Below are 18,721 nucleotides of genomic sequence, written 5' to 3' on the forward strand. Positions count from 1 at the left end.
TGTGTATGTGTGTGTGTGTGTGACTGTCGGATGCTTTTTTTTCTTTCGCAGCAGATAAACCAGCAAAGGAAGTGTCTTTTATTGTACATCCTTTGTGTAGCTGGAAGCGATAAAAATTACGTATACGATTCAGTTAAGAGAATTAAATCTATTCCATCTGATTGAGTAACCATTGAATGCATTGTAAAATGCCGATGCTTTTATAAAAAATGTAGTATTTTTTGTAGCTAACTTAACAAACATAACAGACATCAAGTCGATGTTCTTTTATACTCAACATATAGTCATTATATTAATCGATAATTGAAACCCAATCAGAACACTGCACCGCTGTCAAAAGATTAGATTTAATCGTGAAGGTAACAACTCTATCGCAAGTCCACAGCCAGTAATTGCGACCATATGTGAATAAGCTTGAACGATTAAGACCTCCGAGTGAAACCTGAAGTTAACCAACGTGGAGCGATTAGATTTTCATTTAGCGGCTGAGCTTAAGTTGTGACCATTAGTAGCGATCGAAGCAAATACTAATCAATGCCAGCGCGAAAGCTGCATGAAAAAGGCGTGACGAATTAAGAAGCATAAAATATAAACACCGCAGCAGTGTGGACCTTGGACTTTCGGATCGTCCAGAAGAGGTAATATCTCAACGATTGGTAAGCGGTAACGTCCCACAAATAAGACTTCAAGAGCCTCGGCAGCTTCGTCAGCCTCAATGATCGATTAATAAAACGCTTATGCAATGTAGACCCGCAACGCCCAGACCAGTGCGCTCCACGCCGAGCCGGTTATGAATCGAGCATCAAATGAATGCTGTCCGTGTGCCTTCCTTCTACCGGTACGCATGCATGCTGACCTGCCCCTTTGCGCAAACTTTATTATAAAGCCACACATTCATCATTAAATTCGGTGATAAAAGTAATTTTAAAGCGTAATTGATCGACGGACGCAACACGCTTCCCGGAGCATCGGATTGACCTTTTTCCGCGCCGTCTCGATCAGGCACCACAACAGCGAACCACCGAAAACGAACAAAATAAGCAGAGCAAAAACGTAACCTACACAGCGCGCCGCGCAGACCGAGCCGAATTGATTAACTTTCTCCTTCGTCTGCCTCCCGAATGGCCCGGATCCAGGAGGGTTTCGCAGCCCGTCAGAGGTCAGACAGAGGCCGGTGGGGATATATTGTACATCGGCAGCAGGTCGAAGCGCACATAAATCAACGCATAAACCAATCATCAGCGAACGCAGCGTTTGATGAGTTCGCTTTTGTCGCATGGACGGTTGTCCTTTTTTTTAATCTTCCCGTTCAATGCGAATCCGTGGTGCCTGAGCCGAGGTCACCGCCAAGGTGATCCCTTATGCACACAATTGTCGTCTAAGGAGGGACACACGGACAACCTCCGGGTGTGCGACGACCGTATGCAATTTATGCACAATTTATGAGCGTGTCGCGCACTGTACGGCTTGTCTTGGTCGATGTCCCAGAAGGACATGCTCCAGTAAGAAAAGCAAAGCTGCTGCCGACAGCAGGGCAGCATTCGGATTTCCCAAAAACACACACACAGAGTTTCCTGTTCCCCGCTTTCCCTGTAGTTGGACAGTGTCAAAAGAAGGGAGTGCAAGTATTTTTACACACGATCGTACACACGCATAATTTAATCTCGCTACATCTGACGACGAACGTATGTCCCGCGGGAGGTGAATTTATTTAGCGGTGGTGCCGTTGCCCTCTGCTTCATTGCACACATGCGCTTCGCTTGCAATGCAAAGTGTGATCAAGCGTCAGATGAAGGAGCAAAAACAAAGCAAAAAATACGACGCACTCCCTTTCGAACCGGTTAAGGTAGCAGTGCGTTGAAAGCAAAAACCATCGGTTGATTATTTATCGCTTGCCGAACGGGAGTTGGCCAACACCCGCCCGGAGCGGTTCTGTGCTTCTCCGATTCTGATCACTCCCGTCGCAATTGACGCCGTTGACGAGCAAAGCCCCAAGACATTGACTACAATTGCATCAATGTTGCCATTGCGCGGCACCAACGTTACCACCCGGCACTTTTTCTTGTGCCCTTTCCTTTGCCCTTCGCACCAATAGAGGGGCACAACTGCGACCTTCATCGTTCTGCTCGGCAACGGGCTGAAGGTGTTGCATCGCTCGTGTTTCGCCTGCTCCCTGGTCTCTGCTTATGCTCTGAATTTATCACATGTTGCAAACAGGCAAGAACATATTTTCTTACCTTTGTACAACGATCGCTAGCAAACGAAGGAAGAAATTTTCCCACACGTTGCATCAAATGGTACCAGCAGCAGCAGCAGCAGCAGCAAATGGGTTCTACCGGCCCGGACTTCCTTCCACCGCAAGCACCTGCACACAAATAGAGAGAAAAATGGACCATAAACGAGGGAAAATATGAACGCTGCAACACCCGCCCCGTTTATTGGGTATTCTTGCACACCATCCGTGGTGCACCACCGGTTTATCGCCGAACTGCCATCGGTCCCTTCGACTCCACCTTGCCGGGCTTCGGCATCAGCAGCGCCACCGGCGGCATCGGCAAACGCTTGGCGCAGTTGCGATGCTGCGGCCCGATTCTCACCGCATGCTGGACCGGATGGCCGCGGCAGCGATCGAACCCAGCAAAGCCGTAGGAAACATTTCGTACCCACCGCTTTATGGCGATGTGAAAGCCTCGCGTTCGAAAAGGGGATACGATTTAATTCCACCGAAACCCACCAAATCCACGCCGAGGGCCGGAAATGTACCACAAAACCCTCTGGCTCGAGGGGGGAAGTTAAATAAAAGGTGGAGGTTTTTGCTCTGCTTTCTTTCTATGTTGGGCAAGGGTTTGCCGGTCACCGTTTGCAGTGTGGTTGTATGCTCGTCCTATTCAGTGAACCTTCGAACGCACAAAAACGATGCATTTCTCTGTTCGCGGAGGGCTCCACATTAAAGCTGGAGAAACAAAAGACCGGAGGACAAAACTATACCAAAGCTGACCGAAAAATGCTCCACCACGGTCCAGCCGCCGCGCTGGAAAAGATTTGTCATTTCCTGTTCGGATTTTTATTACCTCGAGGGTATTGAGACGCCCTGCAGGTGCAACACGCTACAGAGAGCTCATTGGCATATAATTCATAAATTTCTCCGACCGCCGAATGAACTGTGACGATTTGTGTTTTTTGTTGTGTCGGTTGTTATTTGTGTTGAAACAAAAAACGATTGGCTCAAAATGTTGCCCCTTTAGTATAGGTTCGTTCGAAGCATAGAGACGCACATTAAAGCTGCTAACTGCATCGGCTTCCTGTTTCAAAGTCTGCCGAAAACGGCCAAAAAGCCGTGAAGCTGAGCTTTATTAGCGATTTCGGGCCAAATAGCTGTGTTTATTTGTTGGGATTATTTCGAACGGAGCTTAACCGCTCGTTGGAATGACGGTTCGATCCAATCGTTCAACCGAAAATGAGCGCTCCTTTCGATTATTGCGAACCGCGATCACCATTGGTTGTATTATTTACGATCGCCCTGGCCGGGATCGAAGATAGCTTTTGCTCTGGTGCACCCCATACTTAAGCGATACGCATCTATACGTTCGCGGTACAAGGGGACAGGTTTGCTAGGGTTGCTTGGGTCGATCAGCACGAGCCGGGAGACGCAAAAATATGAACCGCAACGCGTACACCACCAATAGCGATCAGTAAACACTCTCCGTAACGACTTCAAACAAAAAGAAAGACACAAAAAAGGGTACCACCCTCCTCTCCCCCACTCTCTTCCTACTGTCCGCGGATCGAAACAACGAGGCGGAAAAAGACAGCAATTATCAGACGAAGAAATTAATATTAATAAACCTTTTACCCCCGTTTCCTGCCCATTCCGCCGGCATCGTAATGCCGGCGGAATGGTCACTAGACATGACCGAGCATGAGCAAAAGCGAACCGCGCGCTGGTGTGTGCGTATGGGTAGAAAGTGAAGCAGTTCTGTGTGTGTGTGGTTTTTTTTCTCTTTCTGTTCGCCCAGCCGATGCTTTGGGGCAGGTCCGTTGCGACGGCCTCATCATTGCTCTACTGGTCAGTATGGAATCGCCTGGCTTGCCTGGTTGCCGTTTTGTGGCACAACTTGTGGCTCGTGACAGTGATAAATGGATTTCTAATTACATTTGCTCACCTCATGTTCTGTTTTGGTTTGGGTTTCGCCTGGCCACGCTCGGCTCGGGAGGAAATTTGATCCGTCCGTGCCGTTTTTCCGGTATGGTTCGATCACTCGATAAGGCGCTTAGTGGAGGGTATGCTGAACATGTGTGGATTTTCATTTCCATCGTGCGGTAATGGTTTTTACGATCGTTATTACGCATGTAGATTGGAATGAGATGGTAATATGCGTAAATAATAATTATAATTTGCCTTTTTGCTTTCATGAAACTTCTTTAATTTTGTAAATTTTTTGAGTACTGTGTTCCATCTTAGAGATCATAGCAGAGAGTTTTACTAACTCAGAAGATTTCTTTTCTTGAATCAGACAACGATATGTAACACAAAAGATCAATATTAAACAATAAGTCGCGAAACATGTTAACACACCATTACAACAATCTGATTCAGTGCACCACAGCAGAGAAATCATCAGCCGAACAAAGAGCATAAGCACTGCGCACAGTGGACAGTGATTCATAAAACGTACCAGCCAGCTTCACCCCGCGACTGTCGCCCGATATCAGCACTAACCCATCGCTCCGTGCGGGTAGTACAATGTATTGGAAACTACCATCAATTAGGAGCTGTAAGAGATGCAATCCATGGGAAAATTTGAATAGTCAATAGTGCGGGGCAGCGGGAAGCCCTTTCTCCTTCCGATCAAACCCGATCCCCCGCACGTCATGATTATCGTGAACAACATGACAACTTGCTGCGCTGCTACAATGTTGCAGCGCGCACGTCCCCTTTTACCAGACGGACCAGATCCAGTGTCACTTGGCGGGCCACAGACTTTCTAAGCCACCGATGCACTCAACTTGCGCGCTGCCATAACACCGAGGCGACATTCATCGGCACCGGCCGCGCTGATGGCTATCGCGACATCAAAATGCATCGTGCCACGGCGCTGATCGCGACTACCAAACGCGATCACACTGATCAACAAACGGCCAGCGCGTTCGCCTCTTCCATGTGTCGTTCACGTTTTGCGCACGTTTTTTTGTTCCTTCCCGCAGCCGCGCGACAATTCATTCACAGCTTTGATGCATGCACCGGGTGCAACTGCACTATGGCTTGAAGCGTTGGGGCAAAGTTGACACAGGGGAGGGTGAGCGATGGGCACTTACTCATAGACACAGCGCTCAATCGTGCTGCTGCAATGTGGCATATCGTTCGCTGGCATCTATCGAAGACGCGCGAGATATCGGTAGACTCACGAGTTGAAAGGGTGGACGAGGTGCGTGTGATGCAGCTGCACAATCTGATTGATTAGTTCGCCCGTACATGGTTCGACTGGGGAAGCTTTTTTGAAAGCAGAAACATTGTCGCATCTCGCTTCGATCCACCCGCACGTGGGATATTGGTTTGAGCATCCGTCCGAGAGGCTCACCTTCCCGATGAGTGACATTTTCACAAGCGCTCGAAACAGGGTGGGCGCACGGCTTTGACAGCTAACAGGTGTTGCTTCCTTGTACAATCGCGGCCGCACACGTGGGATGCGCATCGGCCAAGTAGGCGCGAATTGTGGTTGCGTAAGATGCGTACTAAAAGGACAGAAACAAAACAAACACAGCGCGCATTGGGTGTTGATATTTGATATTTCACCCCACACACACACACACACACACACACACACACACACACACACACTCACACACACACACAAACACATAAGAACAGTGCGAACTGGGACACAACTGGAATGTTTCTCTGCAATCGGATATTTCGCCCGCTTTCTGTACCACCGTGAGCCGGTGGTGTTTGCTCCACAAGGGCAGATAAAACATTCTACAAATGCATGCCGTACCGCAAAACTGCAAGGTGCAAACACATCCGTGCGGCGGCTTAATGTCAGCACAATAGTGGGAAAACAGCACTCTGTGCACTCTGCTCTCCTCCCCCACTGCATTGTGCCGCCGTACCGTTAGCGCACCGGCAAAGAACCCGAAAAGGGGTTCATTAGGCTATTTCTTGCGATTCTTACTCCCTCCGGGTGCGTTTGATGCTGCAAGAAACTGTCCTAAATGTTGCTCCCCTTCCCAACACAGGAGAAAATGCCACCCAAAGCGCCCTCTCGAGTGTATGTGTGTTTCAATCCACTGTCCCTTCCCACTGTCCCATTGTGTACGGAGGCGAACATTCCTTGGCTGCTACGGTTGCCGTTGCCGGACCGGTATGCAGGTGAACCCATTTCCATGGGTGTGTGTGTGTGTCGGTGGCTGTGTGCACACCCGCAGTGAGCTTAAATTGTTGGCGCGCTGACCGAGCATTACGTTCCCGCCACCCGCTGCGGGTTCCTCCGTTTCCCGGCTAACGTAATACCGGCAGAGCCATGCAAATTGCAAACCACCCTCAACCGGGCGCCCTATTTCTTCCTTTGCCGGTGAGATTAACCAGCAAAAAAGGGAGTGGGATGGAGGAGAGGCGGAGAAAGAGAGTAGCTTTGATTCGGACCTCGCGTACCCCATTCCCGAAGGTGCGAGAACAGATGTAGTTTAAGCGTATTTAAGCTGCCCTTGTCGAACGGGGAGGGGGCGGGTGAAAGGAAGCCCAGCTCGGCGTGTCCTGTGTCCGTGGTGGCGCGATCGGTGGAATCGAACACTCCCGGCCAAACACGAAAGCGATGGAATCTTCACTCACTTCGGTTGAACCGTCCGGGTAATCGTGATAAACGAACAGGGCACGATTAACTACGACCGCGAGAAGTTGGTCGCTTCGTCCGCAATCGGTCCATCGCATTGAGCATGCATGTTTTGGTCAGCACTTGTGTGCATGTTTCGGGGTTCGTTGGCGAGCCGAATATCTCGATAAGCTTTTATTTCTGCACACCAGTGCAATTTTACTACTGTGTGTTTATACCTGTACCATGTCCCGTTTGGGGAGCGCTGGACAATCGGGCCAAGACGATCAGTTGTGATAAGTGTGGTTGTGTGTGACCTCACGCCAATAAAAAAGTGCTCCCCCAAAAGAGTGCTGTTGACAATCGTACCTGAGGGTTTAAAAGTGAAATCCCCGCGCGATCCTCGCGATGAGCCCGTAGCGTGAATGACAGTTAAACGCGCGAGATTTGGGTTGTTTTTTTTATGAGTGAAAGATACAACACACGGCCTCGGTGTCTGAATTGCATAAAATTTGACATCCAGTCCGGCGACCCGCTTCATTCCCACAAGCTGGATGGATGATTTATGATGCGATAAATCTCGCTTCGATTTTAACGCACATACACACACACACACACTCACTCAACCCCCTTATGGTCCGATCGGTTGTGTGATGGAAAGGTAAATTGTTCCACCTACCTCTTCTGCTTGTTGCAGCAGCGGGAGTAACGTGACACAATCTCGTACGGGAGTTGGTTCAATATTTGCATTACGAACGGCAAAAGAAAACATATACATAAAAAAGACGGAAAGAAAAGAATACACAAAGCAGCGCGTACGGTAGCACCATTCCACACACAAAATTGGCGAATAAAACGATCGTTTGCGAGGAGGTAGAGCCGGATTTTTTTTTGGCAAATTATTGTACGCCCATCAAATGGTCACATAAATCCAGCTTTCTCACGTTGCACCAAAAGGGTAGAAAACATACACACACACACGCGTGCAAACACAATCATAAATCAACACCAAACCGTCCTTCTTTCTTTTTTTTTTCGCGTGTTTAAGCGTTCAAAGTTCACCCAAAGAAAGTGGTGAGATCGTACCAGGCGGGGTTGGGGATCTGCCGGCTCGTTGATTGCGCGTGTGTGTGTGTTTTTTTTTGTTCGTAGCACCCGCGTTGCTGCCTGTGTAAATCAGTGGATTGATTTAGGAAGCCAGCCCCCTTTTTACGTAAAAGTGTGTAAGTGTCGATGCTGTTCCTTTTCGCTTCAATCATCCTTTTCCTTGCTGGAAAGTGCATGCATGCAGGGGTTGGCGTCGCGGGAGTGGTTATCGATATGATGGAACCGGATTTTCGGTACACGCACCCAGTAGCAGCGAGACAATCAACATGCGACAAAAAAAACGTCAGAGCGTGTTACATGCACATGATTGAAGCGAGAAAAAAGAGAAATAAATTACCTTTTGGAAAAGAAATAACGCTCCCCTATTGGCACCAGGCAAGGAGCAGCGCCACACTTAATCGAATGTACGAAAAGCCTTATCATCTCTGCACCTACCCCGGATGGGTTAAACCTTCGCTTAATCTATTCATCCTCCCCCAGCCACGTGATGGTGGCCCAAAACACAGATGGAAAGCGAAAGTAGGCCAACTCATATTGACGTTCGATTCTTTCGTTTCGTGGCTGGCAGGAGCGAAGATGGTAAAAAGCAGATTATGCCCCACGGGGCCCCACCACGGGAGGAGGATGTCCGATTTTTCTCTGTTTGCCGATGTCGGGAGGTAGGCTGGACAGTTCATTTTCTCTTCCGCCATATCCCAAACGGGGCTAAGAGATTTTTGTTTTCATTTTTTTTCTTGTGCTTTTGGGGAGAATGTTTATGCTTCTCGCACAGTTTTTTTTTTGTTTTGTTCCCATATGCTTTCGCTCGATCCGAGACCGGGCCTTAATTTGCGCCGCAAACGAAAGCGCCCGATAATAAGAACGTCCCAACCAGTTTTACGATTGAGGTCATGTTTTGTGGTGGCATTTTCGATGGTTGCTACCCCTCGTGAACCCCAGCGGTTGTTCGAGGAAAGCTTTTTCTTCCGAAGAGGGGTTTCTGTTTTTTTTTTATCTCTGTCCCCATACTCCACGAGACGCTGGCATGGAAAAAGCGCCATTACATTTACAAACCCGCAAACGAGCTGGGAAGATACATGATTAAGTTTTTTCTTCTTCTTCTTCTGTTTGATACTCGTCAATAATGACGAACATCATTATTGAAAAATGTATTAACTATTATCACTTCAGGCTTGAGGATGGAATGTTCGTCACTTTTCTCACCATCAATCGATCACCTTCGAACTGTGGGCGCTGCACCAACTTCAACCAGGCTCTCTTCTTTCGCTCACTTCAAAACACTCCACGCTGGATCTTAAACTGACGGCGGCAGACACTGGTAGAGATTGTACTCGATAATAGAGGGGAAAAAAACGAAAAAGCTTACGTCGAAACATTCCAGACCAGCGGACAGAGATCGCCGTCGAAGTTCCGCGGAAGATGCGATCGAGAGTTTTCGCTGTTTGTTTTATGGCTACTGCAGAAAGCGAAAACCCGAACCCATCCTCCTCCCGAGCGCGGGTTCGATCGGTTTTAGCTGGGTCATGATGGTTTTAATGGTTGCTGCACACCGCCTTCCGCCCCCTGGCATCGCATCCATCGGTTCGGGGAGTGAAAGTTTATCGGTTCGTGCATGCGAGCGATCTGCTGGCATTTGTGGCCATCGGCCAATCGAAAGTGGAGTGTGGAGTCGGCGCGTTTTCGGCGTTTCGGTTGAAGATGTTTATCCCCGAAGCGAGGGAAACGGATTCCATTCCGCAGCTACCGGAATGCTGCCGCTCGCTGGAGCATTTAAATCAACATGGGCCAATCGCTGGGGACGAACGTTCAACGTTTGCGGGTATGTAACCCGCAGGCACAGGACCCATTGACGACTCGCCACCAGCTGTCGGGTCAAGTGTTTGATTGGTGGAAAATGAAAACATCGCTGCAGCGATGGAGTATGCGTTGCAGTATGGGGTGTACGCTCTTCACATGCCACGTACGGGGCGAATAGAGATTTTGCAATCGGGCTCACCGCAAGCCGTTAATCTTTGAACCCGACAGCATGATGAACCACTAGCGACTGCAGACACACGGAGCCGGTATGATTTTTGGTTTTGTTTCTCCATCGTCCACATCCAACCGAACGGGTAGACGAGCTGACACACAACCGCGCACGGTCGTTATCGTTAAAGTTCTGACATTTTACCATCACCCAACCCCCGACGGCGTACAAAGGGGTGACCCCTCGGTATAGAGCGTTAGGCACCGCCAAATTGGACACCATTTTCGCTGCCTCACCGTTGTGCCCTTTCACCCCTGAAACGCTAAGGCGAGCCCTGCACCACAGCTAAAAGGATTGAACCTTTGGCTGAGCGCACAATTAGAATAAACCGAACCGATTGTGTATGACGAACGCAAGGCAAGATATTATGTAGCTTCGGTTTGGGGGGGGGGGGGAGGGCATCAAACAGGAGGTTAGATCGGCGCGGAAAACTCCAAAGTTCCCGCGCCGTTCGACACTCGGCCGCGCTACGTCATCATAAATCACTTTCAATTTCGGCGTAAGTATTATTATTTAGTCTTCAACGAACGCGCGTTCCGTTTTCGGACCGATTATTGTTTGGCTCCGACGACTGCTGCGATTGGCGCCGAAAGCTCGCCAGTTCCGAACGCACCTAGTTTTTTTTGTGTTCCCCGCCCTTCTCTGCTTTTGCTGAGACCTTAGAAATGGTTCAAAAGGAGAAGGAAGAAACGCCAAGCGGTACGCTACCGAGCGTCCCGAGCCCCAAAAGCAATTCTGATTGCTTTTGATCAAGGCTTTTCGCGGGCGGGTGGTTGGCTTGTGGTTTATGTGCATGCTGTAAAGGCTAATTTTATTTAATGCGATCGTCGTGATACCGAAACGCAGCCCAGCAAACTAAACTGGTGCGCTTGGTGATAGAAAACGGGTGGAACGGGGACGAGGAAAAGGGCAAGCAATTGCTTGATGTTTGAATGAAAATGCGAGCAATGCTAGTGCTGAATGGTGGTGTTCGAAGATGATGAGCGGTCGATGAGCTGGATGGGATGAGTCAACCAACCATGGGGAAGTGGCCCAACCATTCGCGGTGAGGAAAAGAAGAATTGTCCATTGTTTCCTTTGCGGCTGCTTTCCAGCACCATCCCACCGTTGTGACCCTGGTTTGCTTCCAGTCAGTCAGGCTTAGAAGCTACTTTAATAAGAGTTCCTGCAACGCAATGAGTCAGCGCGCGTGCGAGCCTGCTGCACGATCTTGAAACCACCGTTGCAACTATTCCAAGGCAACTGTAAATTACCGCCTCAGACCGGTGAGACATCGGCGGGTGTGCCCGTCTTCACCGACTCAAATGAATCTCGCGACCAGGGGAAATAAATGTCAAACCTACCCTAACGGTAAGCGAAGCAATGGGAAGAAAAATAGCGGCAACCAACGTGAGCAGGGAGTTGATTGACAGTGATAGCACGGCCGGGAAGGACTCCGGAAGGCGACGGCAAAGTGAGAGTGATTTATTTACCGGTATCGTCCCGTCCCGCCCAGATCGTCTCCGAGGCTGCCCGCTTACAGAAAAAAGGGGAAAGTCTAGAATTGATGACTGTGCTGCGATCGGTGCTGTGGTACCGATTTACATAACGAACGACAAGGCGACGACACACAGCCGCGTAACCGTCGCCAGAAACGTTTCACCCGAGAGAGTGTAGACGCTGTGTCAGTCAGCGGCGATGGACAAGTAGTCATCATCGATCACGCGAGGAGAGATGGAGAAAGGGAGCGGGTAGACAGGAGGTGTAAAATTGATGTTGCATTTTTCGAACCACTGCCGCAGCCACACGGTGAAGATGCTCCCAAGTACAGCTTCCAGCAAGCCTGAAGCGTACAATTAAAACAAGTGACTTCAACGCAAGCGGCAGCGACGAACCCCTCGCACCAGTCACCAGTCAGCAATGGGGTGTAAATTAGTGAAGCTCTTTTTTGTTTGCATGAGTGTAGGCATGCAAACAACCTGCACACTTTGCACGTGCATATGGCGAGTGAAAGGTTGCTAAATGAGTGGAGATAAATTAACACAGTTCAGCATTGGATAATCGAACCAGGGATACATATTTTACGCCGCACCGTACCGAAGCGATCGTCTTCAGGGAGCGATGGTGGCTTAACAGTTTGCAGATAGTTTTTTTCTTCTGTACTTCTTTTTTTTTATTTGCCACAATCCTAACGATGTGAAAATACATTTCCTGTCACCACCACGCGCGAATTTGTGAGAAGTTGTGCACAAAACCGACGAACCCCGGTGCCCCGGAACCGATCAGTTAGAGCTCTGCTAACGCGGTGAAAGGAATCGACTGGATTGATGATGGACCCGGGTGAGTCTTAATCATCATCGTGCCGGTTCATTATCGGGACATCCAGCAGCGTTCGATCTGGTTCGGTTGGAGCCTTCCTGTGTTTTAACTAATTTCCCTTTGCCTTGCATAAGCAGGTAACATCACCCATCGGTTCACCCGTGTGGCAGCGCTCAAACTGGGTGCAAAAACAAAACACAAGCCAACCAGCCGGACCGCCGGACCGCCGTGTTCGCATCGTTGCTCGATCAATAATTAGCACGCAAACAGAGCGAGCTGTAATTGAAACCCGGTCCTGAAAGTGGCTTCGACGGTGGCTCATGTCTGCATGTCAAAACATTTACCACCCCCGGTGAGCGAGTGGAGTGTGCGGTTGTTTGTGTGGGCAATGGAACTGGAATGCTTTTCCCGGTGTGTCTGTGTCTGGAACGTTACAAGCAAAATCAATTAAAACTGGACCGAAAGTAGAGAGAAATTGGTGCTGATGTTCGGTGCCCAAATGCTAGACATTTGCCCTCCCGCGTTTGGGGCACGGCGATGAAAATCTGTCGCTCAAGCCTCATTACAGGGCTTTTCGCTCAGGCATGCGGAAAAACGAAACGCAACGAAACCCGCCAAACAATCGCCCAAGTGCATCTAATTAAATGGAAAAATAAAATAAATAATCCAATCGACATGCACCACACGGCACAGCACACTGGGCCGGAGCAACACAACTCCAACTCCAACAAACCATGGTCAGGAAGTGGTCGCAACGCGCTCTAAATGCCGTATCTGCTGCTGCTCTTGCTGCTACCATACAAGGAGAAAACAAGTGTGCCCAATCCACAAACACAAACCGCGCTAGAGAAGCAGCGATAGGCTTAACCGACCTGGGGTGAAGACCAACGCACGGCACAGCAAGCAGCCCGGAACCGGGGCCCGAAACCCCGGAAAAGGTCCGGCAGAGAAGCGACCGGGTCATAAAATGAAATGAAAAGTGCACTCCACATGCAGGAGACACATTTGACACTGTGGTGCTGGGGTGCCCGTTTCTTCGCCGGTGGATTGTTTAATTTGTGTACCACCCGGAAGTCGGCACCCGGTGGGGCTACAGACTACACATTGCCCTTCATCCGATTGGCAGCAATCCCCCCCCCCCCCCAAATTGTGAAGCCTTTGCCCTCTCTTATCCCTTCTTCCCGTTTTACGCTCGTTTCGTTACGTCGGTTTAGGTTGTACATTCCCTGGAACTGACAAACAAGTCAACATTTTATCCATCCCAAGCTGCTGCCCAAGCAGCGGACACGGGCTTCCCTGGCAATTGGCGGATTGGCGAAACCTATCACTCAGTAGAGAACTCCAGCTGGCAGAGGCCGAGAGCGAAGGGAAAATAGATCCGGGGGCACGCACGCATATGCAAACCGGAATGAAAGACGCTGGAATCTTATCGGTTGCTCCTTTGGCACTGTGCGTCTGTGTATCTGTTGCGATTCGCCTACCCGAAGATGCCAGGTCGCAAAAGCTGGCACCAAACGATTCATCGATGCGAAACGGGCCAGTACGCACGCAAACCAGACGAGTAGCGCGGCCCACAGGATTTTGGCATCGGGCTGGCTGGTTGTGCAGTGCGCTAGGCGGTACCTTTAGGCGGAGACCCCCTGAGGGGTTGTCGCTATTCGCCGGGACGAAGTGAAAACGAGTTTTAATTGATTAAACAAGTTGTTGTCATTTGGAAGTTTTCTATGCATTATTTATGGGTCGTCGGGGTGTATATAAAAGATACAAAAAAAAACGAACGCACGCATAAAAATCACGATCTTAACAGCTCACCCGAACCCGCAGCATCCTCACGCAGTCCTTCGGAGCAGGTGAAAAATCGAACACGTTCCAGCATGCGGTGTTCGCTTTCCTCGGCTGTTAATAGTGTTGGAAAAGGGAAACGCCGTAGGCGAAATCCATGAAGCATTAATATGCAATCGCTGACAAACATTTCGCATTTAGTCATTTAAGCGTATGTTTTGCAATGGCCAGAGGTCAACACAAAATTTTAAACTCTTTAAATGCGAATTTGTTAAGCCCTAAACGCTCCTAACAAGCTCATTCATTCAAATATTAGTGTAATTAAAGTATTAAATTGTCAACGGTCAAATTAAACCTTGCGTCAGGTGAAACGTGTTTGTCGTTGGCACACGATCCCCAACCATGTTACACAAATGATTAATGGCGGCTCACCAGTTGTAAACCTGTCTAATCCATTCCCATCTAGGAATGCCATTTTATCAAAACACTTAATCTACAATCATTCTTCAGCCTTATCACACGACCACAGTCATAATTGTTAATGATTGAGTGGCGCAATTATGGCTGCAAGATTATGTCTTCTCAGCACCTTGCACCGCCGTGCATCAAACCACCGATCATAATCATCCCTTCTCGCCTCACGCAAACACACACACACACACCCCGCGTCGCAGCGTGTCACGTTACGCTACACGCTAAAGGATGGGTTCGCAAACGTATCAGCACAGCACCGGGCGTGCACCGAGAGGTCCACGCACTAAATCAAACACGGCACACACCTCACACCTCCCGTGGTCCCGTGGGAGCGTGGCGGAAGACACCAGAACGGGACCAATAAATAAATGTCACAATTTATGTCCATTCGCACTCCAAATGACGCATCGCACCGCACCAAGGGCCGGCCGATCCGTCCTCTGGCGAATTGGGAAAATCGCCCAAACGCACTCACCATAACCGGTTCCGGCGCAATGCAATGCGCGCGCTCACACACACGCAGTCCCAAACGGGAGAGGGTGAAAATGTAAGCGCATCTTCTCGCGCTTTCGGTGCATGATAAATGGGTGATCGATCTCTGGCGGTCCCGTCCGAAGAGGTTTGTGCTCATGTTTTGCCAGCAACAATAGCGCATAACCGCTTGCAATGTGTTAGGGGGGGGGGGGGGGGGAGGGTTTACGCGTGTTTTTTGTTTCATGTTTTCCGTATCTTTCTCTCATCTTTGCTGTTTTGCTCATCCCGTTTTGTGGCCGTGTCGTCGATAACGAATTCTCCACAACTCACACGAAGAAACCGCTGGCATTTTGGCGTGGTTGCAGAATATTTTCACGATTAATCATTGCCGTAATCATTATTACACGTAATAATAAAACATTTCGCTTTCGATGTACAGAGTTGAAGCAGGGTGCTAGTGCTTTGGCTCTCATCGTTTACGGTGCATCGGGCTACAATCTGCGTGTGTGTGTGGTCCGTTCAATGGTTTTCAAATTTGCGACCACAACGCATTTGACATCAAGTAGGGACTAAGAAAATAAGCTCAAAAGACGAGAGAGAACCTCCACACTGTAACTGTTGGGCTGAGGCCTACTAATGAAGTCGTCAAAAAAGTGGACCAATTCTCGATCGAGAAAAAATTGCCCGGAGTGTCAGTGGAACAGACAGGCAAAATGGCAGAGGACAAACTTTCTGGATCGTGATTCAAAGGGTGTAACAAAAAAAAAGCTCACAAAAATAACCCTCCAAGCGGGAAAATGAATTTGGTTCACTTTTACGCAAAGCTGGCAAGCTACCTTTGGGAAAGGGAGAACGGGAGCGGAATGGGGAAATAATTTACGAGGTATTATTATTAACGACGATTGGGTAAATTGGGCCATAAATAATGGCACAAAAAGTCCACCCATTCGGAGCCCCCGAGGATACCGAGCCGCGGTTAAGAAAGGTTAAGCAGGCTGCTGTCGATCCGACGGACGCCCTAGGCCTTGTTTTGTTGTCTTTCTTCTTTTTTTCCTCCCGAGCCAGGAAGAACGGGATCAATCTAACGTAATGAGCCTCGCAAATGCCTCTTCGCGAGCACCGCTGGGGCTAAGAAAAGAACGGAATGGCTGAAAAAAGTGCCGCAAAAAAACAAGGGGGCTAAACGGAGGCAGGACACATTCGCTCGTTAAACGTGTCCGGGGATAGATTACGGATACTATGCCTTCCCCTCCTCCCCCATTTCCCCCACTTTCTTTCACCCAGGTCGAACACACATTTCCATCGGCATACCGAAAATGCGCTTCGGGCAAATCAGTTTTCGGTCGTTACTCTGCTTTTTATTAGCGCGATGCATGCCACATTCCAGCGAGAACCGGCGTTCAGCTCGGCATCGACCGAACATGGAAATCTCACCTCCCTCCGGCTGCTCGGTTGCACTTGTTGCACAGTGTCCGCAAACTGTCCACCATACCAACCCAGCACCGCGCACTGTATCGATGGGGAAAATCTTCGTCTGCACCGCAAAACGCAACACACAAACACACACACATTTCCCGGGTAGCTACGGCGGCACCGATCGCAGTTCCCGATCGGGTTCGGGCGGCATTGCGTAAGCGAATTTGATTCCACCACTCTTCTGTCCGGCTTCGAAACTGGCAAATGCAAAATTTATGTTCCATTTCACCGAACACACTCGGGCGCAGCGGCCTGCCGGTGCTTTATCTTTATGCCCGTGTATGGAAGCAAACACGGAGCGCCTGCAATCTATCACCAACCATCTCGGTGCGCCTATTGCACCGTGTGCGCAATCATGGCAGGCCCGGTTTTTCATAGTGCTGCGTGCTCTCTTCGACCGAGCCTCCCCTTGCACCCCAACACGCTTGAATAATCGAAAGCACACACCAGCCGCGAGACTCCACAAACGGACGAGCCTATTTTTCAAAAACTGCTCCAAATCTTGCCCCATGCTCCCGCTCCGTAATAACGACCCCACGTTCCGCCCCTTTCTGGCAGGTGTAATTTTATCCCACCATGAATGGGACACCCGATTGCAAGGTGCATTTGAATATTTAATTACCCCAATCGGTTCGATCCTGTTCGATTCTTCCAATCCCCATTGCGCGCGCCTTCGTTGCGTTTCGAAGGCGAGCCCCAGCTACGCAAATCATTAATCTTGCGGAGCCGACTATCTCGTTGTCGGCTTCATTTGGCCAAATCGTGCACTCGTGCGCGTGCGACTGGGTGAGGAGTGAGCGGGAGCAGTGGAGCGAGCAGCAAACAACAAAAAATGGACCATTTTCTAGGACGCAGATTGCCCGGCGCACAACATCGTTCGACCTGCGCTGATCGATAACCTCAGCGACACATTGCTAGGTACATGATCGATATTTCGCGCATGTTTTTGGATGGATAAAACGCGTATGATTCTGGGGCCAGCACGCAGGGCTGCGGAAACTGTACTGAAAACATAAAGATAATCCAACCAGCAACCAGCAATGTTCAACTTTTTTAATAAAAAAACATTGCACCACTAAATTGCAATCATTTGATAGTGGACAAGTGGTTTGATGTTTTCTATTTTGAGTAACTATTTTGCAAAAACTATAAGGTCTAGCAATTTTACAGCAAAGTCTTATGGTTCAAACACTATGCTAGAGCATTACATTTTAATAATAGTTTAAAATTAGTTTTTAATGTAGAAAACAGGAATGCTGGAAAAGAGGAAAACCATATTAAGTTATTATTATTATTATTATTTATTTAATCTTCATTTATTTAATATTAAGTTTAATCATTAATGATTACTCCCTTTTCTAATTTTCACATTTTCTTCTCGAAGATGTCTGGTAAGCAATCAGCTAATTCTATTCCGCCTGCTTTCTTGTCAAAAATCACTCAACAATCAAAGCACCCAGAAGCTGATGAGTGATGTCTGAGAGAGTTGCAAAGAAACTTGACCTCATGCCACTCTGAGTTGTGTGGGCTAAATCTCTTATCCCTTCCATTTTGAGTCATAGCAAATACCAAACCACCCGCAAGAAGAAAGAGAATAAATGACATTTAACTAGCCGACAACGCGACACACCATCGACAGATGATCGCGTACTCGAGTGACTAATCCCGTTGCGTTGCGGCAGGCTCGAGCGGAAATGGAATTACCATATTTTCTTCCTCGCCCTATTAATCTTCCTAATCGTTCCGATACGGACAGAACCACTTCCCTGCATCGTACGATACTTTCTCCCCGTCCCGGTCCGTTGTATTGGCGAAGGGCGGTTATGCTAATAGTAAGCGTTGCCTCACGATTTGATCCCGCCCGCCAAGAGACAAGCACCGACAATGGCAATTGCTTTGTTAGTTCTAGTTAGTATGTTAATTGATTAAACGTATCACTAATTGTTGGTGGTACGCGTACTTGTTATCCACAACACACAAACACACACACATACACAAGCTCGGCATTTTCAAACCGCACAGGTGAAACATGGAGCCCCGTTTCGTTTCCCACGGAGCGCCGCGTGGTCTGTCCAAGGATTTACGTAGGCGCGATGATAGAGCACAGCGCACGCGGAGGTCCCACATTATCGGGCCCGCGTAGATGAATGTATAATTTGAGAGCGGCACACCGTTCGCTACTTACATTGCAATCGAAAACCCACTGCCAGCTATAATCCTGCATCCAATCTCTGCCCTTCCACCCCTCTCACCGCCTTTACGTCTTTAATTAATT

At 48.9% G+C, this 18,721-nt stretch overlaps 1 protein-coding gene across 3 annotated transcripts in view; it reads left to right on the top strand.

Moving 5' to 3' along the window:
* LOC121603435 (cadherin-99C) overlaps positions 1-18,721 on the top strand; it is a 148,082-nt gene that overhangs the window by 67,281 nt on the left and 62,080 nt on the right. The gene's annotated exons all lie outside the window — the stretch shown is intronic.

Source organism: Anopheles merus, chromosome 2R (assembly GCF_017562075.2).
Source record: "Anopheles merus strain MAF chromosome 2R, AmerM5.1, whole genome shotgun sequence".
Classification (NCBI taxonomy): domain Eukaryota; kingdom Metazoa; phylum Arthropoda; class Insecta; order Diptera; family Culicidae; genus Anopheles; species Anopheles merus.